Here is a 13,502-nt window from a genome sequence, read left to right on the forward strand (position 1 = left end):
TTTCAGAATGTGATCGGTAGCTTGGAATACTTGTTCAAGAGAACCTTGTTCTGGTGCTGGAGGAGGGAAAACTTTCTTGTGATCTAGGCGTGAATGTCGGTCGGAAAGTCTAGTTCTACCTACATACGCTATTCTGGAGGGATTCTCGTTGTCTACTTCTTCAGTAGGGGAGTCGTCTTCTTTCTCGGTTACTTGTGCTGCTTCCCGTTTCTCGTGTAACTTTATTATTTCCCTACGAATTTTCTTGTACATACTCTCTATACAGTTTTGTGTCTTGTGTCTTCCCTCGGCTATATGGTCACTCCACCTAGTCAGGACTTTCATTTCTTCCGGATCTTTATCCGGATAATCTTGTTCCCTTATTAAACAATTTATTAAAAACTTTAAAAGCATGAGCTGGATCTCGACTTTTCTTTGAATCATAGCGTCGCGAACACTTTCTGGATCTACTCCTGTACGGATAAAACGATATATTCTGTCTAGATATTCTTTCATATTGGGCAGGGTGTCCAAATATTCGGTCACCCGTCTTACACGCAATGAATAAATGACCATGTTACCATCGCCTGAAACTGGATCATAACGGCATTCAGTAAGTGCTCGCTTGATATCTGCAAATGTCTGAATTTTTGGCGAACGCTGTAACGCTCGTTCATGTAGCTCAAGTAGCGTCATACGTCTGTGTTGAGGCGGGGTTCCAGGAGAACTTCCCCCCGTTGCTCCTAGACTAGAATCGTCGGTGTGTACTGTACGTGCTGGTAGAGTGACTGATGTAACGGGTACATGTACTGTAGGCTGGACCGGGGGTACCGTAACAGGTGCTGCAACGGGTGCCCCGGTGGCTGGAGGAACAGGAATTTCATTATTTACGGGAGCAGGCGGAACAGGGTTAGCATATTCTGGGACTGTGTCGTCCAAATAGGACGAGAGAAAAATATCAGCGGCGGTCGGTTTGTGACGTAACTTAATCGGAACTAATGGCGGCGGAAAATTACATGGTGCTTCCGGGGTTGCTTTTGGCAAGCCCTCGGCAAGAAGAGGATACATACCCTTAATAAGGGCATTTCTCTGTCTGTCTGACTGTTCTGCTCTAACTCGTTCACCTATTTCGATTAATTCCCTTTCTTGGGCTCTTTCTGAAGATTCCCTACTTAATTCTGTTTTTCTGATTTCTTTTTCCGTTCTTCTATGAGATTCTTTGCGCCATAACTCGATGGCATCTTTCTGGGACTGTCTGGCTTTCTTTTTCCATAATGCTTCTTCTACGCGCATGATGCACTCGGCATCCCATGTACCCGATATGGGCCATCTATATTTCTCTTCTAATTCCTTGGTGTAATCCACCCATAAGTCTAGATATAATATGGCACTTAGGCCATGCTTGTGATACATAAAATGACCTGGACTGTCCCTAGGCGGGACAGGAACTGCTTCCTCGAGCAACCCTTTTCGGGTTTTTAACTGACGTAACTTGGAGAATAGAGGCATTCTAATCTTGAATCTGAACACAATACAATACACAATAAACACAATAATGACTGGAAAAACAAATCACTCATACCACGACATTGGAAACACATTAAACGACATTTAAAATAACAGTTCGGACAGAATACATGAATTTCTCGAGAACGGAACTTACTTACTTACTAGAATGACTAGATGCACTGCTAAAACAGTACGAAACTTACCGGTCCCATAAAGAGACACGTCAGGACCCGCATCCACCTAGGTGGACACTTCGTGTTGGATCTGTGTACCCAAACCCACGGACCAGAGACAAATTAATTGACCCTGTCTAGATACTACCCCAGCAACGGTACTCACCGGGCAGCAAGAACGGAAGGCCTCAGACTGGACTGGACTGCTACGACGACGGACTACGAATTTCGGACTTCAGTTACAGGTGGGCCTCCGGATACCTCGGACCTTGGACTCTCGGCTTGGGCTCTGGTCGGGACTCGCCGCGTTCCTCACCGCCTCGTCTGGATGCTGGACCGCAACCTCCGTCTCCTCCGTGGGCCTGAGGGATACTTGAAGCAGAAATATCTGCACGTGCACGGTATGGTTCCGTCACGGCTGCAGAGGATCAGGGGGCCTGCGTGGCTTCGCCGGCGCGTGGGGAAAGGGCAAGTCCCTATTCGGGCGCCATTATGTGGTAAATAAATAATTAATTACCGGTACTATTTTTAAATACAGTGAATAAAACAGATAGCTCAATAAATAAGAGACAGGATTCGAGGTATCTTGAGTCTTCAGGCTTTAATCAGGCATAAGGGAAGGGACAGAACAGCCTGGAAGCACGGGACGGCAGCTGCACCCCGAAAAGTAACATGATACAGTATATATACTTAAACAAATACATTACATTCAATACAGTAGGCGTAGCAGTAGGCGTTTCTCGTAGCAGTCGCGAAAGATAAGGGCAAAATGATGTAACAAGAAGGCGTGTACAGGGCGTATACATAGACATGTGGTGTAAACGTAACAGAAGTGTCATAAATGGGGCGGAAACATGGAGGGGGCTACCTGAGCAGCTGGGACCTTTAACCTAGTGATGCGCGCAAACGGGCAATGACGTGTTACCAGGAGGAACCGGGGGCTATGACTTCTGCGCTAGAAGAGGAGACTAAAGTCTGGAGTGTCAGAGCGACATGTACCTAAAGCATATCTAGTATCTGGTGTTTGGAGTACATATTGATAGAATCCAAAAGTTATCAGGGCAAAGGCTACTAGACACTAAGACTGGTGCGTGCATAATTCTACATGTATTGCGTGTGCTAGGAATATTCTATGAATATTAATACAGTATTTCTCTTACATGGAGACAGAAAGGCTAGACCATGACGGAAACTATTGATGCGATTCAGTAGTTTAGGAATGCAGAGAAGGAGGGCTGGACTGATAACTAGAAGCATAACATACTCTTGGCAGACTGGCAGGCCGGGCCGGGCACTGTGCTGCGCGATGTAAGTGAAGGGTCAGGGATACAGGTGGGGGCTGTATCGCTCCTCGGAGAGGGTTCAGGAGACAGGAGCTGAATCTGATGTCCGGGCCCTTTTGAGGCCTAGAAACGGGGACAATTCAATGAATTAACGTGCACACTGTAAAATGTGGCAACATAGGTTTACATAGGCCTAATACTCGTTGTTTTCACGAGAACTGGAAACTGGCATACTAGAGATGGACACAACTGTAATTGCGTCTTTAATTAATCATAGGGGGATACATGCATATCGATCATGCACATATAACATAAGATGGGGAAGACGTAGGCACATACAACATGGCAAAATTTACTTTTCCACAGTTGGAACGTAACTAAATATGGGGCTTACCTGAGTAAGAGCCAGACAGCAAAGAAATCCCGCCCAGTTTGGATAGTACCCAACCGAGGTCACTTATGTTTACAGGGTATCGGCAGGGATCCCAAAGCTCAATTAGGAAAGAGTATATGCGCGGAAACATATGTGTTCGCTTCCCGAACTTCCCCTATATTATTAGCAGCCAAAGGCACGTACTTCGTCTGCCATGACCAAGCTTACACGTGGTTACCCCCTGACTTCTCAGGTACATGCTTTATCGCATTTCTGCTGCCTCCCACCTACACGGCCAGAGCAGATTACCATCGGACAAGGACAGCTAGAGGTGTCGTGAGTAAAGACGACACCGCGGGTCAGGAATTCGCTGACTTCGCAAAGGGTTTTCTGCCATTTTGGGGGCCTATGGTAAACAGCAGGAATATTCGCCAGTTATCGAGGATAGTTGAATCCGCCGTGACTACAACGGCCGGAGCCCTTGGAAACTTGACGACCGAACTTCAGTCGGATCGACTTATGACCCTTCAGAACCGAGTTGCCCTAGATATCATATGATTTATTGCCTTACATAAGGGCAAAAGGAGGGTCTTTGGTTCTGAAAATCTGGACCCTGTCGTCATCCCGATAACGAGGTCCAATACCCGTGTCACAAAATATCAACGTACCATGACGAATTTGGTGTCAGCGAACCGATAATGATTAGGGCATCATTCCCATGCATTTGCGTCATAATCGAGGGTCGCCAACACCCCCAAATTGTAGTTTCCGTCCCGACCCCTTAGACTCCATTTTGTGAACGGCATCCATCTTACGTCTTGCCCTCATGATAAGTCAATTAAAGGTCGAGCTTGATCTAAAAGGACACGTCCACCTTCCCTGACTCCCCCTGACCTGTCCCAACTGACTCCATCGCATTTAGCCAAACCTGTCTGGGCAGCCCCTCGCCCAGTGGCCAAATGCGATAGCATCGATACATAACATTCCTCAAACCATTCACTACATACAAACCATGCTTTCTACAAACACACACCTGTCCTGTTCCCTGTTTATGGCCAGTTTTATGACTAGGAGGTGCCTTCCTTTATTGGGGTTTCATCGATATCTGATGGGAGTTCCGGGCTTGGCTAAGTAATCTATCACGCATTGGACATCTAAAATACGGGCTTGCCTACATGACTTCGCTCTTTTGTATTATTGTAGAAATATGTGTATAGCCATATCATAAACTAAAGAATTCTCGCTCGCAGCTATTATTTCTGGATATAAGGAGAAGGCTGGTTCTGTAAAAACGAACAGTCTCCTGAGAACACATGACCCGTGTTTGTCGTGCTTCTAGGACACCTGTTACTTGGTAGCTATCAATAAAACTCGATCTCTGACTCGACTAGAAGACTCCGTGTTTCTGTGGTCCGGAACAGGGAGAACTCAGAGGTCTTCGGGTGTTATCCCCTGGCACCAAACGGGTTCCTAAAAACCCGTTACCTCAACTCCACGCCACTAACATTTAGTCATGCTGAAAAGCAGCAACATTGGTGTACAACATCGCAAAACCACATTGTCAAAGTCAATTGCTCATGTATAGGCGAAACCAATTGACTTTGCCAATGCTTGTTTTTGTTGAAGCAGCTGGATTGTGCATCCTTATGCATATGTGCAAACATATGTGTGTGCATGTATTGTGACCTTCTCAAAATTAGTGACATTGTTTAAAAATCCTGCTGCAATGAAAAAAACGAACAAAAAATAATTGCATACATGAGATTAATATTTTAAGGTATAATTAATTATTCAGTACACTTCTGAGATATGAATAGTCTCTCGTGCATTGCAATGTAGCACCCCGTATGGGGTTGATTGGTACATCAAACAGCTAATAGCATGAGAAGATAGAGAAACTACTCCTCTGGGAGGAGTCAAAGCCCATTCTGTGTGTATTTTAAAGAAGTGGTATCAGTACATCTTGCAGACAGCTGCATTGTCAAGCCAGATCTAAAAATAAATAGTTGGCCACAGGTGACCAGCAAAATCATGGATGTATCATCAACTGTCTTTTTGCACATTTGTATCTATTGGGAAAACAGATTGGTAGCTGGATATATATAAGTAGATTCAAAATGTTTAATACTGGGGTAAAAACTCCTTGCTCAAGAAATAGTTGTAAGTGCCAGTGACAGACCTGATATGACATGTAGTTTTGGTCTTGTATCCAGAAAGCTTTCATTGACTATAAATTCACCTGTACTCTCATTAGCTTCCTTACAGCAGTTTTCCTCTGCTTTCTTCCGTTGGCAAGCTATGAGTACCTGTGTCAGGGCTGCTACTCACATCTGTCTATTTGTCTTGGCACAAAGTCTCCCTGGAGGTACTCTCTCTCAAATCATCTCTATATATCTAACCTCAGGAGACCTCCAAATAAGGCAGTGTGATTTTAAACTTTGACCAAGTAATCAAGCGATATCAGGGAACATTGCCCTTCACAAATAAATTGTTCCAGCTTTGCAGGGCTGCTACTCACATGTGTCTGCTTGTCATAACACAAAGTCACCCTGCAGGTGTTCTGTCTTAAGTTTTTTAGGAAAAGGAATCTCCAACTGTGTGTGTGAATTTTAAGCTTTGCCCAAATACTGGAAACTTTGTCATCAACAACTATAAAATTGTTGTGAGTTGGGTTGAAGTTATACCTCACTCCAGTTACTTTCCTGTAACCTGAAGTCTGCGGCACATCTGGCTGCAAGGGCTTGTTTCTTTCCCATCATTCAGTGATGCCAGCTGGGTGAAAGCGGGGATACAAAATATCCTGGTTGCCAGCAATTCTGCCCTGACATTTCCGCTATTGGAGAATGTGAAGTGCATAGTTTGTCCTGTACAAGTAGACCATGTCTGCTGAGCGGTACGGTCATGGCCCTAGATGGCAGCGGGTCCACTCTCAATGTGAGCAATCCCCCTTTGTGTAGCATTATTAAATCTGCCAGGTGTGAATTTAGAGAAACTAGCAAATTGATATAAAAAAGTGCCCCTCCTGCACCAGAGTCAATGAAACCTCCCATCACTTTGCTTTTTTCTGTCCCGTCTATGCCTATCCTCGTAAAAAAAAATGGCTTAAACTTATTTGTAAGCTCTTTGGATTCACCCAATTCATCCCTGCTTTACGCATACTACGCACTGATACGAGAGAATTGATTACTATTGCGGTGACGAAATTTCTACATGCTGCTTTGCCTATTTGCAACCTCACTGCCAGTAGTAGGCAGTCATACCTTCTGAGCAGTCTTCGTTAATCGGAACGAACCTTGTACAGTTTTGTAGTGTCGCTTTGCACTTTACCTCACTATTAATGGATTGTTGCTGCTGTTTTTATCTATTTTAATGTGATTTTATGAATTTCTCTTCTTAATGTGCTTAATAAGCCTGAAGATGTTTTTAAAATTTAATCTAGCTGCCTCAAGTTATTATATTACTTTCTTTTAATTAGTAATGGCAGTGGCATTATGTATGCTATGGTTGACTGGAAGGGTTCTGTGGACTTTTTATGCCTATGCCAGAATCTTTAATGAGCCTGAGTGTGGACTAGTTGTTTTCAGTTAGGGCATTAACTGTTTTTCATCTGCCACTATGCATGACTGATGGCCCTATACATTTAATCTAACTGTTATAGTGGTGCACTTATGATTGTTTATATTGTGTTTCTTATGGATTGACTAGTCTTAAATAAACAAAGCAAACAAACAAAATGTAAAAGAAAACAAAAATAATAAACTGTTACCTCTTACCCACCCCAATCCAATCTACCACACCCCAATCCAATCCACCCCACCCCAATCCAGTTCAACCCACCCCAATCCAATCCAACTCAATCCAATACACCCCACTGGAATCCAATCACCCCACCCCACTGAAATCCAATCTACCCCACTGCAATTCACCCCACTCCATTCCACCCCACTCCATTCCACCTCACTCCATTCCACCTCACTCCAGTCCAGGCCACTCCGCTACAGCCCACCTCACACCAATCCAATCCACCCCATTCCACTGCACACCACCCAAACTGAATCCACCCTACCGCCCCTATTTCATTACAAACCACTCCAATCTAACCCACCCTATCCAGTCCACCTCATTCCAATCCACCTACTCCACTGCAATCAAATCCACCCCACACTACTCCAATCCAGCCCACTCTAGCTCAATCCAATCCACCCACCCCAGTTCAGTCTACCCCACTCAATCCAATCCATCCAGCCCACCACACTCCAATCCAGTCCACTCCACCCCACTCAAATCCAAGCCACCCTAATCCAATCTCTCCCCTCCCATCCAGTCCAATCCACCCCCTCCACTCTACTCTGCTTCACCCCGCTCTGAACCACCCTACTCTAATGGAATCCATCCCTCCCCGAACCAATCTATTCCACCCCACTCCAATCTGCCCTAATGTAATCCACCTCACCACATTTCAATCCACCCCACTCCAATCCAATCCACCCCACTCCACTCAATCCAACCCACTCTACCCCAATCCAATCCACCCCCTTCCTCAATCACCTCCAACCCACTCCACCCTATTTCACTCCACTCTACAACACTCCACTCTACGCCACTCCACTATAGGACACTGCACTCTATGACACTGCACTCTATGACACTGCACTCTACGACACCCTCTGCCACTGAACCCTGTGCCCCCCACTCCAACAAATCCAGTCTATGACACTCTGCTCCCCCACTCCACTTTGGGACACTCCACGCCACTAAACATTTAGCCATGCTGAAAAGCAGCCGCATTGGTGTACAACATCGCAAAACCACATTGCCAAGGTCAATTGCTCATGTATAGGTGAAACCGATTGACTTTGCCAATGCTTTTTAAATTGAAGCAGCAGGATTGTGCATCCTTATGCATATGTGTAAACATATGTGTGTGCATGTATTGTGACCTGCTCAAAATTAGTGACTACATTGTAAAATAATAAACTGGTACCTCTTATATAATTATCTTCTACTCACCCATTGAACATGATCTACAAAGGGAAACCATATAGACATTTCTCTCCACCAACTAAGACTGTGCCCGCTAATGGATCCTCACTGTGTACTCCTTCTATGTATTAATACCCTCAAGGAAGTTCCATGAAAGATTGGCACATGTGTTTGCTTTTCCACATATGATCTGGCATATGGTAATCCATATAAAGTTTTACCTTGAGTCGAAAGGCCGGAATCAGTTGTAGGTGATTGCATTTGGACGTTACATCGTAAGTGGCTGGAAGTTCTGCAGCCCCTCACCACCTTGTGCCAGTGAACCTTGCCATTTTGTATTATGTCACTGCATCCAATTGGAATTCAAAATGCTAGAGTTGAACACAATTTGTAAAATAATTTGCTTGTTTAGCTACAACACCATGTAATTACAAGCATGGCAAAGCCAATAGGTCTTGACTTCTAAAGGTTGAGCTATTACTGTTGGCAACGGTGCCAGACAGGATTTTATTCCACCAGGCATTAGCCAGGTGGGCAGGAGCCTTTGGAGGCAGGTTTTGAAAGCCCAGGACCACTTCTCTGGAACTCTGTCAGGGAGGGCCAGAAGGTAGAGAGAAAGTGATCAAGGAGGGAGAAGAGAGAGCGGTGAGAGAAGAATAGGGACAGAACGTTTTGCTGGTCAAAGAGAGATAACACAAGAAGAGGAAAGAAATGGGGCTGTTTTGAGCATGTTTGCCAAAGCTGTTTTTAGTTCCCAGCTCTGGCCCTCTTTGGCAATGCTTTTTGAATCCAGCGAAGTATAAAAAAGAGCAGTGAGTGGCTGACACCACTTTACAGCTGGCAGGCCCTTGTAAAATAAACACATAAATAAAATGTAAAATATATAATATGAGGAGCTGGATGGGGCACGGAGGGAAAGGAATGAAAACTGGGGACGGGTGGAGGATACAGAAAAAAGGCAAGAGGAAGAGCAAGAAGACAGATGCACTACCATGGAGAACTAAATGTACATTTAAAAAAAAATGTATATAGTGGAAAGATGAAACTCATCGCATTGCAATACTGTCAAACAGAAATTCTCCTGGGTGGAGCACTCAAAATAATTGGGAGGCAAGCCAATCAAAGCAGATAACTGACATGGACAACAATGCTATCCTATAATGAGCAAAGCACTGACCAAAAGCCCTCTCGAAGAGCCTGATTTAGAGTTTGGCAGAGAGGGTACTCCATCGCAATGACAACAGCGTACCCTCTCTGCCAAACTGAAGTTTTGCCACCTCATTTACGTATAGGGTGGAACTTAAGTATGTCAGGGATGGAGGCTACTCTGTCTCCACCGCTGACATACTCCTCCGATAGCCCAACAGAGTAAGACATGTTGGAGTTTTGGCAGATTGTTCAACCTTTTTATTTAGAGTGGGTGGACAAACAACCAGTTTTTACTCCACACAAAACTAAAACGTGGAAGTAAGTATAATTAAAAACACAACCCCCTCACCATGGGATAAAACTCCCATGGCGAGGGGGTCATTGCATTTATTTTTATTTAAAAAAAGAAAATCCAGCTATCGGGTTTCGTTTTTGAAAATTAAAAAAAATATATTGAAAATGTGCCAGACAGCACCTTTGTGTTGATGGAGTTGCCCGGCACACTTTCAATGCATTGACAGGAACCGTTTTGATGGTGGACCCCCCCAATGTAAGAGAGATCAGCTGAGGCTGCAGACATCACTAAATTTGGATTTCTGTTACTCCGTCGCTTTGACAGATTAGAAGCCACAGTCCCATCTGTTAATGAAGCCCCTAACTCTGTTTGGAGCCATGTGACTTTACTCAACATAGATACATTTTTTACTCTGACATTACATCTGAGACACAAATTTTAGCGGTATTCAAGGCAGCAAATTACCCTTTTTTTAATCTATATTAATGTGGTTCTATCCTGACTTTTGTTACCGCATTCTGTTGAATAATGTATTTAGCTGTTATTTCAAGGGAGTCTATTTCCTTTTAAATTATAAACTGATGTTTAATTTCAAACTGTCCAAAGTACTGCTGCATGCAGTGCATTTATTTGAGTATATCACTATAGGTCCAGAGAGTTGACCCGACTGACCAATAATGGCTAAAAAAGAGACATGTTGGGGCGTGGCCAAGCAGCATGGCCGACAGGACGTGAGCTCCTTCGGCTCCCTGCAGGCCGTGGCTTTGATCCTGTAATTTAGATCCTTCACATGCTCATCGGCGAGATATTGGGATCTCCAAGAGCCCGGACTGCTCAGGGTTCTCCTCTGTCCCGGTTGGCCCCGCATATGGCGCAGTTGGTCCACACGGACCAATGCGGCTTTATCCCAGGGCGGAACACCGCCATGAACCTAAGGCGCTTGAATCACATTATACATGAGGTCCAGGGGTTGGATGATCAGATGGTGCTCGTGTCTATCGACCTCGCCAAGGCGTTCGATACAGTGGACTGGGGTTATTTGCAAGAAGTTCTCCGGGTGTTGGGTCTGGGCCCTAACTTTTGCTGTTGGATCCGTATTTTATATAACTCTCCCTGGGCTCGGGTGCGACTGGGAACGGCCTGATCAGAGGAGTGGCAGTTGGGGCGGGGTACACGACAGAGGTGTCCCCTCTCGCCACTACTCTTTGCTCTAGCAATAGAGCCTTTAGCCATCCATATCCGCCTGGAGATGTCGCAGTGGGGCATACAAGTGGGGGACACATGTAATATTGCCTCCTTGTATGCAGATGATGCTTTGTTTTATCTGAGGGCCTCGAGGGAGGCGCTCCCTGTGTTGCTTCATCAGTTGGATCAGTTCGGGGAGGCCTCAGGACTGAGACTCAACAGACGCTGATTCATCCGCTGTCAGGACAGGGAATGGTGCCCCGGGAGGATTTGCCGGAGCTCAGGCTTCGATGGGAGATGGATAGTTTTCGCTATTTAGGGATCCAGGTGGCGCCGACGGAAGCGCGTTCCCTGGTCTGCAACATTGATAGGGTGCTTAAGTCTCTGCAGAGCTCTGTGTCCTTTTGGAACACCCTCCCGTTGTCTCTTATGGGCCGGATAGCCGTCGCTAAGATGGTGATGCTGTCTAGGACTCTTTATATACTACAAAACACGCTATGTCCTCCTCCCCCATAGGGTCTTTCGGACTCTGAACACGCTCCTTACGTCCCTAATCTGGGCGGGCCAGCGTAGTAGAGTTGCCCTTCACACAGTGGTGCGATCCTACGAAAAGGGAGGTCTGGAGGCCCGCGCTTTGACTTGTACTATTATGCGGCGCAGCTGCTACCAGCTGCCAGACGGTTCATAGATGCGGACGTTTGGGAAACGCAGTTATTGGTGGGCAGTGCGACGGTACAGGAGCTTCAGGTGGCGTTGATGCGGGGTAGGGGAGCAAGCGAGACTTTGCCCTACGTCGTGAGGCATACGGCGAGTGTTTGGCACCGCTTCGTTGAGAGGATGCTGCGGAAGGCGCCCTTCCACAGGGACCTGCTGCTTTGGATCCTGGAGCCCATGGAGTCAATGGAACAACATATGTCCTTTCAGGCTTGGGGGGAGGGGGGCTGGGGGTCCCTGGCTGACCTATATCCCACCGAGACCTTTTTGACCTATGAACAAGCGGAGGAGGCCTTTGGCCTCTGTAGGGGGCAGTACCTGCATTATCAGGGGCTGCGGGAAGTGGTGCGTTCGCTGTGGGCACAGTATCCAGAGGCTCCCCCGGTAAATCACACCTTGAATATTTTGCTGTCTTGTGGCAGGGGACGTAGACGTATTTCCCTGCTGTACGCGGCCATGCGTAGGGACTCTGCTCCGCCGGCGTGGGCGGCCTGGGAGGTGGATTTGGGTGCCCCGCTGGACCAGGAACATCTTAAGCGAATAGGGGCCCTTACAAAGAATTTGTGTTGCAATGCGCGCTTTAAATGTATACATTTCAATTTCCTACACCGCACCTATCTCACTCCAATCTTACTGAAGCGTTACTCCCCAGACAGAAGAGATGATTGTCCCAGATGTTGCACGGGGGGGAGGGTTCCTGCACTTGGCTTGGGACTGCCCACTAATCCAGAGCTTTTGGGTGGGCGTAGTGGAACACGTACTGGCCACAACAGGGCTCCGTATTACATTAACACGGTTGCACTGCCTGTTGGCGTTGATACCTCCGCCAAAGAAACGTAAATTGTCCTACAGATTGATGCAATTGATGCTGGTGCTGGCCAGACGTAGGGTGGCTATCACTTGGATGGGCCAGAGGGCCCCGGAGATTCCCACTTGGATTAGGGATGAGCGAGAATGGTCCCTAGCGGAGGAGACACATATGCAGAGCTGTAGGAGGGATGAGAAATTACAGGAGGACCTGTTGGCCTGGCGAGCCATGTGTGTTACGATAGGGGTCCAGGGACACACTTCCCACAGCGAATCAGAAGGGACGAGTGGAGAATTATTCTCACCGTGGGACTCGGGAACTGAGGAGGGTGCCGGGGGCGTCCCCTGAGACACAGCAGATGCGAGGTGTAGTGTTGAGACTAGTCTAGTACTCGCAGGATGCTAGCTTCTGAATGTTCAATGTCTTTTGGGTAACTATGTGTCTCGGTGTGGCCTCAAGTCAGCAAACAGTGCCTTAATGAGTCAGACGAAGTGTGTATGTGCTGTTTAGATGCCAATTGGGGGGATGTCAATGTTTGTATAATTGAAAAACTGACAAATAAAGTTTTTAAAAACAAAAAGAGACATGTAATCACAAATGAGAGTGGTTTTGTCCCCTGGAAGTCTGCCCTGGGCTTGCGTCTACGCTATCTGTCTAATTGTTTTCAGATTCAACAGCCAAAGAGTATCACTCCCTGCAACAGATCCCAAAATATTTATTCCTGAAGGGACACCGACTAAGTTAGGCTGTACAACGTAACACATTTCTCGATGAATAACTTCCACAAATTGATACCCTTGCCTCTCACAAAACTTTAAAATATATATGGAAAAGGCACTTCAGTCCATTCTCATTAACTATAATAGGATTATTGCTGATTGTTGCATGTAAGCTTCATAATGCATAGTGCCTCTTACATTATAAATAAATTACAAGTAGATGTTTTGCGGTATTTGCTATCACCTTGAAGCTAGACTGACTACAAAGAGTGTCCTTTACACACTTGGATACCCCACTTCTAAATGTATTGCCAATGTAATCAATAGTAGCA

This window comes from Lissotriton helveticus, chromosome 2_1 (assembly GCF_964261635.1).
Source record: "Lissotriton helveticus chromosome 2_1, aLisHel1.1, whole genome shotgun sequence".
NCBI classification, from domain to species: domain Eukaryota; kingdom Metazoa; phylum Chordata; class Amphibia; order Caudata; family Salamandridae; genus Lissotriton; species Lissotriton helveticus.